Genomic DNA, 17990 nt, shown 5'->3' on the forward strand with positions numbered 1-17990 from the left:
GCATACACTGGTAACAAAGTACAAAGAAACCTTGTGTTCACTCTCCTATAGCCCTGTACTGTGTAACCCCAAAAGCTCCTTTAGTATTTTATGTTAAGGAAGATTGCAGCACTAGTGAATGAGAGGAGAGGCTCAACAGGAAAGGGCAGTGTTGTGCGTGCTTGGGGCCCTAACACATTATCACATTTAATGTAATTTAATTTAATTGGATGTTTTATACCCTGCTTCCATCTAATAAAATTTTGAGATGGTTTATAATAAAACATTTCATTAAGTAATATAAATTTAAAAAACAGCTAACTAATACAAGTTTTAACAGTGCTGATTTGGCAAAATACATAGTAACCATTATTTAAATCACAACCTCATCAATGGGATTCTTCTCTTTATCAAACTTCACCTTTTGAAAAAGCGCAAACAATGTGTCAGCTTATATGATATATAGGCCACTCATTGAAAACTCTAGCCATTAGGCTACTCCTCCACTTCTTAACAGAGTGAAGGAGTAGCCTTAATGGTTAGAGCAATGGTCTGAGAACCAAGGAAACCAGGCTGAAGTCCCACCGCCACACTTTGCTCCCTGTAATCTTAGAAGAATCACTTATTCCTTCATTGCTTCTTGTACAGACTTTAAACCTCTGGGGATAGGAAAACTACTTACTGTACCTGAATATAACTCACATTGAGCTGTTTCTGAAATGGGCATGTATTAAATCCAAAAACCCCTCACAACCTTGCTCAATCCATTGGGTAAGCAATCAAGTTCATGATCTTTTATTCTTAAAATATAGTGATCTTTTTACAATCTTAATATGTTAAGTTGTTCTTTCCAAACTTGAAGTGCCATGCCTTTTCAGTGTTCAATTTCTTGTAAACACTAATTTCAGAATGAAAGCAAGTTTATGTTCAGCATATAGGAAGATAAATCATATAACAGTACTTGATCAAGATGTATAAGGGGAGTAATTGTTGCAGAAAATGAAACTGTCATATTTGTTTTGCTAAGTAGTGCAAGCCTAAAGACTTGGCATGAAACTGAATTAGCATGCAACTGAATTATTATAAACTGCCCAAGCATGGGCAGAAGGCTTGCAGAGTGGTTGCATGTTTACAGAATGAAGGCAGTCACCAAGAAGTTTAATTTAGGAGGACATTTCGAGGACTTTGAACCATCTTGTTGTTAGAGAAGAAATATAGCTTTCATAATTTTGGAGTTGAAACTCTGGTGACCAAAAATAGGACCAAATTCATTCTTAGAAATATCTAGGATGCACAGAAAGATACCAAGCTCTGGATTGCCAGAAATATCACTGCAACTATAAAAATTCCAAGAGAATCATTACAACAGGAACTGCAAGAGAAGGGAATACAGCTTGCTGACAACAGGAGCCTAAAATGGTGGTCCTTATTGGGTTAGACTTTTACTGGAGAGTCATTTCAGTTACAGTTCAAAGGAGGGGGATGAGATCTTGCTTCCATTGAAAATCTTATCTGGACATTAGAAAGACCAGTGTAAATGTGGAGAATGATCCCAGATGTTAGTCATGAAATCAACACCAGAGAAGACATTGCTTACAACCAGCTCTGTTCATTCTGGAAGACAGAATATCTAGGTATTGCTAAAGGCAAGGAGGTATAACAGAATCTGATATGGAGGCTCTGCACTGCAATGAACAGGGCAGATACAAAGTGGGATTTAACTTGGTGATCCATAAGTACATAAGTACTGTCATACTGGGACATATCGAAGGGCCATCAAGCCCAGCATTCTGTTTCCAACAGTGGCCAATCCAGGTTACAAGTAACTGGCAAGATCCCAAAACAGTACGATAGATTTTATTCCGCTTATCCCCAAGCTAAGCAAACCTTTTTTAAATCCTGCTAAGCTACTGCTTTTACTACATTCTCTGGCAACGAATTCCAGACTTTAATTACACGATGAGTGAAGAAACATTTTCTCCGATTTGTTTTAATGTACTACTTTGTATCTTCATTGTGTGCCTCCTAGTCCCAGTATTTTTGGAAAGAATAAACAAGCGATTCACGTCTACCTGTTCCACTCCACTCATCTTATAGACCTCTATCATATCTCCCCTCATCCGTCTTTTCTCCAAGCTAAAGAGCCCTAGCTCCTTGTGACTCTGGGCAATTCACTTAACCCTCCATTGCTCCTGGTACAAAATAAGTACCTGAATATATGTAAACCACTTTGAATGTAGTTGCAAAAACCTCAGAAAGGCGGTATATCAAGTCCCCTTTCCCTTTCCGTAGTTGCTTTCCTCATAGGGAAGTCATCCCATCCCCATTATCATTTTTGTCACCCTTCTCTGCACCTTTTCTAATTCCATTATATCTTTTTTGAGATGCGGTGACCAAAATTGCACACAGTATTCGAGGTGCAGTCGCACCATGGAGCAATGCAAAGGCATTATAATGGCCTCATTTTTGTTTTCCATTCCTTTCCTAATAATACCTAACATTCTATTTGCTTTCTTAGATGCTGCCGCACACTGAGCAGAGGGTTTCAACGTATCATCAATGATGACGCCTAGATCTCTTTCCGGTTGGTGATCCCTAATGTGGATACTTGCATTATGTAGCTATAGTTCGTGTTCCTTTTTCCCCATATGCATCACTTTGCAGTTGCTCACATTAAGCTATTTGGATGCCCAGTCTCCCACTCTTGTGAGGTCCTCTTGTAATTTTTCACAATCCTCTTGCGATTGAACAACTTTGTGTCATTAGAAAATTTAATTACCTCACTAGTTACTCCTATCTCTAGATCATTTATAAATATGTTAAAAAGCAGCAGTCCCACCATAGACCCCTTGGGAACCCCACTATCTACCCTTGGAGAATACTACTACTATTTAACATTTCTAAAGCACTACCAGGGTTGCGCAGCTCTGTACAATTAACAAAGAAGAACAGTCCCTGCTCAAACGAGCTTACAATCTAAAGGACAAAAAGTGCAGTCAATCAAGATTGAGGCAGTCTAGATTTCCTGGATAGAGGTACAATGGTTAGGTGCCGAAAGCGACATTGAAGAGGTGGGCTTTGAGCAAGGATTTGAAGATGGGTAGGGAGGGGGCTTGGCATATGGGCTCAGGGAGTTTATTCCAAGCATAGGGTGAGGCGAGGCAGAAAGGGCGGAGTCTGGAGTTGGCGGTGGTAGAGAAGGGTACTGAGAGGAGGGATTTGTCCTGTGAGCGGAGGTTACGGGTAGGAGCGTAAGGGGAGATGAGGGTAGAGAGGTAATGAGGGGCTGCAGATTGAGTGCATTTGTAGGTTAGTAGGAGAAGCTTGAACTGTATGCGGTACCTGATCGGACGCCAATGAAGTGACTTGAGGAGAGGGGTGATATGAGCATATCGGTCTAGGCGGAAGATAAGATGCGCAGCAGAGTTCTGAACGGATTGAAGGGGGGATAGATGGTTAAGTGGGAGGCCAGTGAGGAGTAGGTTGCAGTAGTCAAGGCAAGAGGTAATGAGAGAGTGGATGAGAGTTCGGGTGGTGTGCTCAGAGAGGAAAGGGCAAATTTTGCTGATGTTATAGAGAAAGAAGCGACAGGTCTTGGCTGTGTGCTGGATATGGGCAGAGAATACTGACCATTTAACCCTACTCTCTGTTTTCTATCTTTTAACCAGTTTTTAATCCACAATAGAACACTACCTCCTATCCCATGACTGTCCAATTTTCTCTGGAGTCTTTCATGAGGTACTTTGAAAAACCAGATACACAACATCAGCCAGCTCACCTTTATCCACATGTTTGTTCACCCCTTCAAAGAAATGCAATAGATTGATGAAGCAAGATTTCCCTTCACTAAATCCATATTGACTTTGTCTCATTAATCTATGCTTTTGAATATGCTCTGTAATTTTGTTCTTTATAATAGTCTCTACAGTTTTGCCCGGCAACGACGTCAGGCTCTCCAGTCTATAATTTCCCAGATCTCCTCTGGAACCTTTTTTAAAAATTGTTGTACTTGTTACATTGACCACCCTCCAATCTTCCAGGCCCATTAAATGAAATATGGATTTCTCTCCTGGCTCGGATTCCCGAGTGTTTGTTCGATGGGGAGCATTAGCATATATCAACTTCTGACAGACAACGGCAAGCTGAAACCTTTTTTGGAGTTACAGACTGACTTCAGTTCTGTCATTGTATATGTAATTTTGATTGGGGAAACTTATTCGAAGATGTTCAAGATACTCTTAATACTGCACTCACTTTGGGCTTTCATCATAGATATGTACAGGATATGACAGATGACTTGGAATATACTCACCTGGCCCAGGTGTGGTCCGCAAAACTCATGGTGGACCATATCACAACGCAGGTGAAGGATTGCTTGCTTGGAGTCCAATGTCATTTTGGCAATTTGCTGTGGGATTTGCAATTTAAGTTTGTGTTACGTTTGCATATTTCACCCTATCTTGCTTATAAAGCTACTCTCTGTTCATCGGATACCTGCCCCAAATGCCAGTATTCCCTGGCTACTTTAAGCCATATATTTTGGGACTGTCCTGGAATTCAATTCTTTTGCCTGCAGATACTCCATAGTGTGGCTATGAAATGGTCTAGACGAGTCCCACTATCACCAAGACTTTTATTTGATATATACAAGATTTCTTCACCTACTGTGCCAAGGATAGGGGGGGGGGGGGGGGCTCCTTTGCCAAGCAGTGTTGATGTGGAAGAAAGTTTTTCTCCTTTACTGACGCAAACTGGTGGCACCCATATGATTTCTTTATTGTCAGTGGAATGCTTGGATATTTTGGACATTTATTCTGCTCAGGGAGAAAAATTTCAACGTATTTGGGAGAGATTTGGGGCAACGTAACCTGCAGCATGCAGTAGAAATCTTAATTATTGATATTAGTTTTGGTTTGAATGAACATGCAAAGTCAGCCTCACAAAACGGTGAGGAGGGGTAGGGATATAGGGTGGGTTTCGTTTTCATTCTCTGTATCTAATGGTTTTTAGCGTATTTGGGTTCTGGGACTAGCAGCGTGTGTTCAGCTCTGTTGCTGTTTCAGCTTGTTAATGCTGGTCACTGCTATGTTTAACAAAAATGATTTATAGGTATAATAATTAAAATAATAAATACAATCAGATCAAACTCACCAACCACTCAACCTCAAATAATATACACAAACAAATTAGCAATACATTTCCAGCCCCCTTTGCCTCATTCTTGCGTAGTATCCATCTTCATTTCATTGCTTGGCCAAAAATATTGTGCAGTCATCTTATTTAACTACCTGTTTAGCAATCTTAAGATCATCAGATGCAGTCACCCCCAGATTCTCCTCTTCTATTGTTTACAGAACTTCACTCACTAATATTGTGCCACTTCCTTAGGGTTTTGCAGCCTAAATGCATGAAATGCTGAACTGCTGCCTCATGTTCCAGGATGGAAGATTTTGATATGATCCACAAGACGACAAACCTTACCAAATGATAAAAGAAATCAGAGACGCGAACAAAATGGGCAATGTGATAATAATGGGTGACTTCAATTATCCAAATATAGACTGGGTAAATGTAACATTGGGACACGCTACAGAGATACAATTCCTTGATGAAATCAAGGACAGCTTTATGGAGCAACTGGTGCAGGAGCCGACGAGAGAAGGAAAAAGTCTAGACTTGGTCCTTAGTGGAGCGCATGATCTGGTGAGGGACGTTATGGTACTGGGGCCGCTTGATAACAGTGACCATAATATGATCAGTTTTGACATCGACCTTGAAGTAACTGTACACAGAAAGTCAAATACGTTAGCGTTTAACTTTAAAAAAGGAGACTATGATAAAATGAGAAGAACGGTAAAAAAAAAACTTAGGGGGGCAACTGAGAGAGTAAAAACTGTACAACAGGCGTGGACGCTGTTCAAAAGTACCATCCTGGAGGCCCAGGCCATACATATTCCGCAAATTAGAAAAGAAAGACGGAAGTCCAAAAGACACCCGGCCTGGTTGAAAAGTGAGGTGAAGGAAGCTATTAGGGCTAAAAGAAACGCCTTCAGAAAATGGAAGAAGGAACCGTCTGAAAATAGCAAGAAACAGCATAAGGAGTGTCAAAGCAAATGCAAGGCGCAGATTAAGAAGGCCAAGAGGGAGTATGAAAAAAAGATAGCATTAGAGGCAAAAAAACATAGTAAAAATTTTTTTCGGTATATTAAAAGCAGGAAGCCGGCAAAAGAATCGGTTGGGCCGCTGGATGACCGAGGGGTAAAAGGGGCGATCAAGGAAGACAAAGACGTAACGGAGAGACTGAATGAATTCTTTGCTTCGGTCTTCACCGAGGAAGATTTGGGTGGGATACCGGTGTCGGAAATGGTATTTCAAGCGGACGAGTCGGAGAAACTTATGTACTTATGTCCTCTACTTGGCTCACTTTTATTACATAGAGCAGTGATTTAACCTATTGTGATGTCATAGTGGCTCATTCCACCAATAAGAGCCAACCTCATTAGTGATGTCACAATGGCTTGATTGTATAGAATGTTTGTACGTTTGGGAAGCTCGCCAGGTGCCCTTGGCCTGGATTGGCCGCTGTCGTGGACAGGATGCTGGGCTCGATGGACCCTTGGTCTTTTCCCAGTGTGGCATTACTTATGTACTTATGACTTCACGGTAAACCTGGAGGATGTAATGGGGCAGTTCGGCAAACTGAAGAGTAGCAAATCTCCTGGACCGGATGGTATTCATCCTAGAGTACTGATAGAACTGAAAAACGAGCTTGCGGAGCTACTGCTAGTGATATGCAACTTATCCTTAAAATCAAGCTTGGTACCGGAAGATTGGAGGGTGGCCAATGTAACGCCCATTTTAAAAAAAGGCTCCAGGGGAGATCCGGGAAATTATAGACCGGTGAGTCTGACGTCGGTGCCTGGGAAAATGGTAGAGGCTATTATTAAAAACAAAATTACAGAGCACATCCGAGGACATGGATTACTGAGACCGAGTCAGCATGGCTTTTGTGTGGGGAAATCTTACCTGACCAATTTACTTCAATTCTTTGAAGGAGTGAACAAACATGTGGACAAAGGGGAGTCGGTTGATATTGTGTTTCTGGATTTTCAAAAGGCGTTTGACAAGGTACCTCATGAAAGGCTACAGAGGAAATTGGAGGGTCATGGGATAGGAAGAAATGTCCTATTGTGGATTAAAAACTGGTTGAAGGATAGGAAACAGAGAGTGGGGTTAAATGAGCAGTATTCACAATGGAGAAGGGTAGTTAGTGGGGTTCCTCAGGGGTCTGTGCTAGGACCGCTGCTTTTTAATATATTTATAAATGATTTAGAGATGGGAGTAACTAGCGAGGTAATTAAATTTGCTGATGACACAAAGTTATTCAAAGTCGTTAAATCACGACAGGATTGTGAAAAATTACAGGAGGACCTTACGAGACTGGGAGACTGGGCGGCTAAATGGCAGATGATGTTTAATGTGAGCAAGTGCAAGGTGATGCATGTGGGGAAAAAGAACCCGAAATATAGCTACGTCATGCAAGGTTCCACGTTAGGAGTTACGGACCAAGAAAGGGATCTCGGTGTCGTCGTCGATAACACACTGAGACCTTCTGCTCAGTGTGCTGCTGCGGCTAGGAAAGCGAATAGAATGTTGGGTATTATTAGGAAAGGTATGGAAAACAGGTGTGAGGATGTTATAATGCCGTTGTATCGCTCCATGGTGCGACCGCACCTTGAGTATTGTGTTCAATTCTGGTCGCCGCATCTCAAGAAAGATATAGTAGAATTGGAAAAGGTGCAGCGAAGGGCGACTAAAATGATAGCGGGGATGGGACGACTTCCCTATGAAGAAAGACTAAGGAGGCTAGGGCTATACAGCTTGGAGAAGAGACGGCTGAGGGGAGACATGATAGAGGTATATAAAATAATGAGTGGAGTGGAACAGGTGGATGTGAAGCTTCTGTTCACGCTTTCCAAAAATACTAGGACTAGGGGGCATACGATGAAACTACAGTGTAGTAAATTTAAAACAAATCGGAGAAAATGTTTCTTCACCCAACGTGTAATTAAACTCTGGAATTCGTTGCCGGAGAAAGTGGTGAAGGCGGTTAGCTTAGCAGAGTTTAAAAAGGGGTTGGACGGTTTCCTAAAGGACAAGTCCATAAACCGCTACTAAACGGACTTGGAAAACTCCAAAATTCCAGGAATAACATGTATAGAATGTTTGTACGTTTGGGAAGCTTGCCAGGTGCCCGAGGCCTGTATTGGCCGCTGTCGTGGACAGGATGCTGGGCTCGATGGACCCTTGGTCTTTTCCCAGTATGGCATTACTTATGTACTTATAATAGCCCTTCCATCATATCACTTACTAAAACTCTGGCCCACTACTGTTTAAACCTCTTTCCTTGGCATCAGCTCCATTTGGTACTACCCTTTGTTCCCCCCCCCCCAGTCACTTATTGGTCCATCAGAAACATACAGGAGACAGTCTACTGCAGGAGTAGAACAGAGAACCAAATGAGGTCCATTGTCAAGTCCCTTGGTGGTTACTGACTTTTGGAATTGGACCAGAGCTTTTTCTATGCAGATGCTGTTGGATGCATTCTTTTACTTTTGACATTGGAACTCATTTTTCTTTTAAACACAGGTATTGCAGTACATGCTTTGAAACTGTGAATGTACTGTGGAAACCTATATGACCCCTGGTGAAGGTTTTTCTGAATTTTGGCCAGGTTGGGTCCTGTTTCCATGAAAGTTGACATTTGGATAACCTCTTGCTGTATTTGTCCTTCCTTGGGTTGCTGCTGCTGTTTGGGGTTGTCAGTTATTGGTCCATGCCAAGTGCATTCAGTTTATAACTTGTCTGTGCGGAACTGTTGTCAGATGTCTTGCTGAAATCCATGTACTCCACATCCCTAACTCTCGTTACCCAGTCAAAGAACTTGATCAGACTTAAGTGACGTGATGTTCCTGTAGTAAAACCATGTTGCCTCAGGTATTGTAATCTGTTGGATTTCAGAACCTGCAGTTTCCTCTTTTTTATTTATTTTTTTTTTTTGCACTTGTCACGTCTGTGGTCGTGACCCCTCTCAGACTTACCTTATTTCTGGGGGTCAGCTTCTGAGCTGGCTTCTATCTGTCCTTTCTGAGTTAGTTCTGTCTCTGTGTGCTGGCTGCTTCCAGCATGGCTCTAATTACTCCACTATACGGCACCTGTGTGTGTTGAGCCTCTCTATGCTTCAGTATGCTTTCTGCCTGCTTCTTGGTTTGTGCTCCCCTCGCCCTCTGGTGACCAGAACCAGTGGCTACCATGGACTGTCTTGCTGTTCCTGCCCGTTCCAGGCTTCAGTCCGGTCTGGATCTTCCAGGCTGCCAGACTTGTCTTTCTTGTTTGTGCCTGAACAGCACCCGTGGTTGCCTTGAGATTGCTGCATCTGAGCCTCAGGTGCTGATGGGCTTTATTAATCACCTAGAAACTTCTGTGTTTGCCTTTGCATCGTCTAAGGTCCCTGGTATGTGGGTGTGCTCTGTGCACTTCTGCCTAGTCCAGTTTTATTCTGAGTTCTTGCCTGGTTCTTATTTGTGTGTAGTTAGCTTTGGTTTTATTGTTTAGTTCCTAGTCTTGTTTCTGGTCTGCATTTCCTTGTCTTGTGTCTGTGTTCTTTATTAGTGGCTGCTTGGCAGCTTTTAGTCTTGACTCCCTCCTGTCTGTGTTTCTGTCTTAGTGGCTGCCTGGCAGCTTGTAGTCTTGACTCTGTTGTGTGTTTCCTGCTGGTATCCAGTTCCTGCCCAGTCTGGTAAGTCCTGCCGGCCACCTGTACCCAGGGGCTCAACTCCTGGGGAAGGGTGGTCAAGTGCAGGTGAAGCCTTGCTCCAGTCCTAGTATTCTTGCCCAGGGTGTTCCTGCTTTGCTTATCCCTGTCTGCAGTCCCTGCTTTGTGTGTGTGTTAGCCCAGTGCTGGTTGGGGTGGTTTGCCTGCCACTGCCACTCCTTGGCAGCGGCCCAAGGGCTCACAAACCTAGTTGCTGCTGTGAAAGCCTGACAGCACTGAATCTATGAATTTACACATTACAATCAGGCTAACTCCTGTAGTTCCCTGCATACTTTTTACTTCTTTTGTGAAGTAGCACATCTGCTCTCCTTCAGTCCTGTGGGACTTCTCTAAATTCTAAAGAAGTTGGAAAAGGTCAGACAGCAGAGCTCCCAGAACTTCTGTAAGTTCTGCCTCCGATGTATCCTGCCCAGCTCCATTGCTTTGTCTACTTTTAGTTTAATTAGCTGTTTATGCATAGTTTATGAAAATTATTTGAGGTTTACTTCCATTCCTTAGTGTCCATTTTCTGTCCTACTAATGGTCCCTCTGTGTACATTGAACAGAAATATTTAAGTAATTCCTCTTTTTCCTCATCAGCCTCTACATATGCCTTCCCTTCACCTTTGGGTCTCACAATGTCATTTTTGCACATCCTTCTGCCACTAATGTATCTTAAAGTCTTGCCCTCCCCCCCCCCCCCTCTCAGTTCACCTTATTAGTAATTTTTCTTCCATTTGCATCTTTATTTGCTGACCAGTTTTCCAGACTGTCATAGCTTTCAAAGATATTGGGGATAATATTCAGCCCACGACAGCAATTTTTAAGCCACTGGTATCCATGGGCACAGTGGAGCCGGGATATTCAATGCTGATCCATGTCTGAGCTCCAGTATTGAATATCCAGGTATGTGTAGTCACCTGGAAGGCACTGGCCAATATTTAGACCAGTGCTTATTTAACACTGCAGATAGGACTGCCTTTTTGCTGTCCTAACTTATCTGCTAACTTAGCTGTTTAGCAGACTTGTAGAGCAAATCGGAAACACACCAGCTCCAATAGGACTGTGTAGGTGCAAACTATATTATTTATGGTAGCACTCTGGAAAATTAGGATTTAGTGTCACATCCCCCTGACTGAGCAAATCTCAGTCCTTAGCTCCTGGATACAATGACAAACAACTGACACAGGTCCCAGGTAATAAAAATAAAAGCCAATTTATTTATAACCAAGAATGAAAATATAGTTAAATAGAATGTAAGAGTTTTGTATAAATGCTAGGTAGCTTGGAATGAAATTGTAGACAAACATTCTTTAAACGTTGTCATATAAAAAATGTTTCAGAGTAAGCACACTCCCTAGGCCCTCAAAATTGGACCACCTGCTAATTACCCACTAGAACAACAGAGCTTATTTATACAACCTGAAGGTGGGATGGAAGTGTATGTCAGAAGGTGGTCATGCTGGCCAGGAATGTTTAAGGGGTTCTAACAATGAGATGAGTAGTTCAGTGGAGTACATGAGCTGATGAAACCATGAGATGACGACAGCTCAGGATCTAGTGATAGCCCCAGCTAGTTCTTGACCCTCAGAGGTGCTCTTTTTATATTGTTCTGATAGAGACACTATCTGTAAAGATTAGATAAATGATTTGGTTCTTATCTGGATCTCATGTATTTTGATGTCATTCTGGAAACTTTCTTGGAACTCAGGCTCCGAAGGGGCTGGGGTTGACTTGACCAGAATTTCTCGTCTCTGAACAAGAGGTTCCTTTCTTAATGGTTACCCACTTCTTGCATCAGCCAAAGTGGGTCACAAGCACCTTCCTGCTGAAGTGCAGGCCTTGGCAAATATTGAGACAAAAGTTCATTCTGCATCTGTAGTATGGAGTGCCATAGGCTGTTAAGCTTTGCATTGTAGATAAGCAGCCCCTACAGACAGAATATTGCCACTAACCACTTAAGTACTAGTTCTGCCCACAGACCACACCCCTCTGCCAGTTAGATAGTGTAGGAGTGGTTAGTCCAGCACTGTCCAGTAGCACTTATTTGAATATCATCAGATAGGCACAAGCGAACTAACCAGACTGGAGACTCTTCTGTTCGGTTAAATCACTTTGGCTATCAACCCTGTTGTTTCCTATTTTCCTTTTTCTGTAATTTTTTGTAGTTAAAAATGCAAACTTTTGTATTTTTCAAACCCAATGGCTTGAAAATCTGTCCAAGGACATAAAAATAATAGAGAAACAGTCTCCCTAAAATAATCCAATGCATTTCTAAGGAAGAGGCAGTTCAACAGCTGCAACATAGAATCATTGATAAATTGGAAACACAGCAGTTATGGAATTGTTCCTTTCAAAAACATTCTTCTACCTCTTCTTTCCCAGTCACAGATACACAAAACAAACACAGTTGTATACACACACACATACCCTAACAGGCCCAAACAACAACAAAAAAAAAGATAATATACAGTACCGCTACAGATGCATGGGTACACATAAACAGACAGACAGACAGATACACACACAGTTTGGAATTGATTCTATGAGGTATGCTCTGTGTGCTTTCCCTGCCACCCCCTCTGCAGCCACACCCTATGTATGCTGGGCTGTTAGTGATTCAGATAAGTATTTAATTTTCTTTTTTGTAAATTAGTGTGAAACCAAGTGACTTGAACCATGTAGGTTTTTTAATGGTTACCATGTAAGGTAATACCTGGGGTCTGAACAGTCTAGTTTGCTACTGGTTGCTATACATACATCCTTCTAGTGTGCCTTTTGTCTTGATACAGCTTTGGCATTTAACAGTGACATATAGTAGTTAGATATATTATCCCACTTGTTTTCATTTTATTATTATATTCAAACCATTACAATGTTTAGGAACCAACCCATTCAAATCACCTCTTCCTGAATCCCTCCCAGTCAGAGATATGAGACCACACAGATATCAACATGCCTGCACACATGTTGCCAGTTCTTCTTGCAGAGTATCCAGGTTCTCTCTGCTTCTAGATGATAACCACACTTGGGATATCCCAGTCATATTGGAATTGTATAACAATAGCACTTCCACTTGAATAACAATTTTGTGAATATTTTCAGTTGTATCTCTGTTTCTTCTGTCTGTGAAGAAGGTCTGTGTATCTTAACCAGTATAAATAGATACTCAAATCCTTCTTTCAGATTAACCCACAGTGCCATCTCCTTAGCTCAGAAGTTTTGTTTCTTTGATATTATTTTTTTGCATATATTTATTTTAATTTAAATCTGGCGTTTATAATCTGCTTAACCATCAAGTTCAAGGTAGAGGACAAGCACACATTATAAGCAGTTAGAGTCACAAGGAGCTGCAGTGGGAATCAAACCTAGGACACCAGGATCAGAGCCTGCTGCAGTAACCATTAGGCCACTCGTCTCTCTTCCTAGCCTTCCTGAATTAATTATAGCTAGTTATAACTGTATCCTAGTTATGGTTGTGTTAATACCATGTCTCTGTTAATGTCACAAATCCAAGTCAGCTTCTGTGACAGAACAGTGTATTTTAACCCTGTAAAACTACCTTAATTATTCTTTAAGTGTATTTCTCTAGTTGGCCAGCAGGAGGTGCATGTTTATGTTTTGAAGCTTCTGTAGAACCAAGGCTGTTTTTCTTTCTTTAAGCCTTTTTGGAAAGGCAGTCTGCAGTATACTTTTAAAACTTGTTGTCAGGGCTCTGAATGGCCCAGGAGCTCATTTCCTTTGGAGAGTACTGGCTTTTGCTCCAGTCTTAGCCAGGGAGAAAAGAGAGACATCTCTTTGCAGAGGCTCAGTGAATTATATGTCCTGATCTTCCCAGGTACTTTTTAGAAAGTAAAACAAATGTTTAGTCAGTGTTATAATTGATCCATATTTCAGTTACCAGTTATTGATAGCTGATTGCACTTTTTTGTTCATTGTTCAATATTTTTAAGACAAGGGGTCCTGCATGCTGAAAAATGGCTTATGCTGAAAAATGGCTTGCAGTAGTGTAGATGCAGGTTTTGGGCGTGCGCCGATCCATTTTTTAGTTTGCCTGTTAAAAAAAAAAGGCCTTTTAAAAATTTTTGCTGAAAATGGATATGCAGCAAAATTTAAATTGCTGCGCGTCCATTTTGGATCTGAGACCAGCCATTGACCTAGTGGTAAAGACTCACACGGTAACTGGGCGGTAATGACCTACGCGCCAAAATGGAGTTACCGCCCTGACTACCATGTGGCTCTTGCGGTAATTTCATTTTTGGCGTGCATCCAATATGCGCGTTTGAAAAAAAAAAAATTTTCGGGTGAGCGTAACGGACGCACACCAAGTGACATTTCCAAAATCCATAACAGATGAGAGAATCTTTTAGGTATGATGAAACTTTGACTGTTGCCATTAACACACATTAATGGCAAAAACGTATCACAGTTTAGTAAATGAGCCCCTTAAATGAAACAGAGCACAGCAGATAGATGGCTACAAAGAGACAGACTGACAAGCCTGTAAAAGTTAGTAGATGCTTTCATAATTAATAACTCATGCTAAAAAGTATCCCTCCAAATTTGCAAGTTATAAAGAAAAATAACATTTTCCCTGGCTCCTAGAAGTTTGGGCTGGAGTCTAATGTTTCTAAATATTTGTCCATCCCTGTTAATAACATTTTGGAGAAAGAGAAAGGAGGAAAGAGAAATGTATATTTTCCCATCTATGCTACAGTGATTCTCAGTAATTCTAGCAATGAATTTTGGCAGACGTAACCAGATCTTTCCTCTTGAGCTAATGATTCCTTTTCCTTGCTCTGTTTAGTTCATAACTGGCCTGTAACTTTGTTTCTCTGTGTTTTCTGCACTGCATGTTGCTTCTGTTCTCCAGGGTAGTTTCTTTGCTTGCCATACACATTTCTCAGCTTCTAGGAAACACTCTTGTGGTTACTGCTGTACCTCACCTGATTGCCAGAGCCAACAGGAGTGTCTTCACAAAAGATAGCTGGCATCATTAAGGTGCCATGCTCAGTCAGGAACAGCTGAACCAAATGCTCTTCGGCTAACACTGAGTGAATTTAGGTTTCTCAGTGGAAGGCAAAAGAATCTAATGAAATATCAGTTTGATGTTCTGAAAAAGCAGTGTGGAACAGTGTGAGAGAAATGGAACGAGTTGTGTAAGTGTTTTCTTTTCTTTTCTTTTAGCAGTGAATTCACCTTCCACTTGTCTATACTAAGAGGAGATCAGGGAGTAACTTCCACATTAGTGCTGGAATCACTAATCCCACTCGCATTGGGACTTTTGCTCCTGAATTTTGGAGTCCAAATCTAACTAATGCTGGATTAAATTTACATGACTGGAGTTTTGTAATCAGATCCTGAAGTGGGGTTTTATATTTTCACCACTTTCATTGAGAAGTTTCAAACAATGCAAGGAATAATAAAGCTCTGTTAAGAAAAAGGATAGTGTAATGTACAATATCCCCTTAACCAGTATAAAATTCAGAAATCTGAAGACACAACATTGATCATTCCTAAGAAAAGTAATAGTACACAAAGGAATTTGTTAAACATAAAGGAAAAGGATACTTAATCACAAGTTTGTCAAACCAGGAATCGTTCTCTTTTTAAAGTGTACTAATAGGCTTTCAGGTCTACATAACATTAGGGGGTCCTTTTACTAAGCTGTGGGAAATAAGGCTTCAATTGCGGTGGGGGCTGTTTTTCCCACGTGCCAGGCCCCCCCCCCAAAAAAAATAGCCATGGAGCAAGATAACTCTTACCATGTGGCCATGTAGGTGGGGTGGGTGGGGAGCACTTACCGCCACCCATTATTGTGGCAGTAAGGGCTCCCACAGTAACCTGGTGGTAACTGGGTAGTGCGCTGTGCTATAAAAAAATAACTACCGCCAGCAATCGCATTGGGCCAGCAGTAGTCTCGAGTTAGCGTGCAGTAAGCCCGCAATGGGCTTACCAACGCTTTGTAAAAGAGCCCCTAGATTATTTGTCTTTGAGCTCATATATGATTCCATACATATTTCAAAGATTCTGGTACTACATAATTAAGCGGAGATTTAGTAAAGCAATTCCATACATTAGCAAGATCACACTTAGCATATAATAAAATATATTAATTAGGTAAGTTCGCCTATTGACCTGAATACAACTGCATTTATCCAGTGACCCAATAACATAATTAAGAGCTCTATTGGAATTAAATTGTGAGTAATACTGTGAATCCAGGCAATGTCCTTGGCCAGATAGATTTGAGTTAATGGACATGATCACCAGTTGTGAAAAATTTACCCTTTCCACACAGGTACATAGAAAATGATGGCAGATAAAAGTCATATGGCCTATCCAGTCCATCCATATCATCTGCTATCTCTTCCTCCCCCCCCCCCCCCCCCCCACACACACAAGAATCCCACATGCCAATCTCATGCGTTCTTGAATTCAGATAAAGTCCTTGTCTCCACCACCTCCACTAGGAGATTGTTCCACATACCCATCACCCTTTCTGTAAAGAAGTATTTCCTTTGATTGGTTTTGACTTTATCCCCCTTCTACTTCATCTTGTTCCAGAGCTTCCTTTCAGTTTAAAGAGACCTGCTAAAGTACATTTCTTTATCATTATTCCTTTTTTAAATGAAAACCTTGTCTTCCAAGGCAGATTTCCATTTCCCGTGAGCATTCACAGTCTAATAAATCAGTGTTTGGGGCATCCGGGGCCAGTATGTAAGAGTTGCCAATGCCCTAACTGAATTGTTTTTTCATAAGTCAGGGTTATGAGCAACTCTCACAAAGGGGTATGTAAGGTCCCTGAGGGGTTGGGCAGCAGTCTTCACTTGGGGATGGGGTCCCTTTACAGATTCCACAGGAGTTCTGAGAATATAAATAGGTGTATGAAAATAGTATTAGACAAGGGAGGTTCTGTGTATGGAAACAAAAATTTCTCATTATAGCATAAATTATATGATTTTTGAACATGATTTTGAGCAGCACTGTCAAATATGTTATTATTAGTGGCACAAATATGGTCTGTACTGCTTAGTAATATTGATAGAGATTTATAATGAGGAGACTTGTTTGATTATATTGGATTGATGAAAGCTTGGAAGCAGAGCACTGAAGTTCTTTCTGTGTCTCTTGTTCTACCTACAATTCTCCTCTCTCTCTCTTCCTTTCTAGGCATATTCTGAGCAGGCATATTTGTAGTAATAAAACTGGTGAGCAGCAAATGAAATACCAGTAAGCTCAAAAGTACTTTATTCAAACAATAATCATAAAACTTTTAAACATTAACTGTAAAACTTCTTAGGTGGTCAGGTTTACAATTGACCACTCTATTTCCCCATCAGCTGATTCATTTTACATGCTGCTTCTTACCATATGTTGTAATGAATTCTGGGAGCTCAATATAAGTAATAAGACTTTTTCAGGTGCATCCCTTCAGATGGATATTTGTTTCACAGGTTAATTGTTCACTCACCCCTGATGCAGGCACTGGATGCTGAAACATGTTGGGCTGATAGAGAGGTGAGGGAAAAGACTGGACAGTTCTGAACGTAAATAGCCCAAAAGTTTTGTTACTGATTGAAATATTTTATGATTACTGTTGAGAAAAATACTTGTGAGCCTTTTGGTATTTCATCTTCTGCTCATTGGTTATATTAGTTCCTGCTGTGGCTCTTTTTTGCCTCGATTGACTTATCGGAGGTACATTTGTAGTCCTATATAATAATTCTCACCATCAACATTCTAATGTGGACTGCCTGTGTCCGTGGCTCCTGAGCTAAGCTCCGAAGCCCGAATGACATCACTCACAGCTGATTCCAAAGCAAGGGGAGGAGTAGGGAAACACGCGGAGCGTGTTTCACTACTCCTCCCCCTGCCTGTGAATCAGCAGTCAGTGCACCGCTCCCTGCCACTTCGGAGCAAGTGGCAGGGAGCAGCGTAATAAAAAAAAAAACTGCAAGCGCGGCACCAAAACCCGCCTCCCCTCGGCACATCAGCAAATCACCCCCCCAAGCACATCAAACACCCCCCTCCCCCCACCCGAAGCACATCTACACCTCCCACACACACACACACACGTCACTCCCTCCCTCCCTCCCTGTTCAAGGCCCCCTCACGCCCCTCCCACCGAGATCCACACTGCACCCTCCCTCCGATTTCAACACCCCCCGTTCCGCGTTACTGACCCCTGGACCCC

General features: G+C 41.6%; 1 protein-coding gene across 1 annotated transcript in view; it reads left to right on the plus strand.

Annotated features, from left to right (window-relative positions):
- Nucleotides 1-17990, plus strand: part of KIFAP3 (kinesin associated protein 3) — a 249844-nt gene that overhangs the window by 184588 nt on the left and 47266 nt on the right. The gene's annotated exons all lie outside the window — the stretch shown is intronic.

This window comes from Microcaecilia unicolor, chromosome 6 (genome assembly GCF_901765095.1).
Source record: "Microcaecilia unicolor chromosome 6, aMicUni1.1, whole genome shotgun sequence".
In the NCBI taxonomy this organism is placed as follows: Eukaryota; Metazoa; Chordata; class Amphibia; order Gymnophiona; family Siphonopidae; genus Microcaecilia; species Microcaecilia unicolor.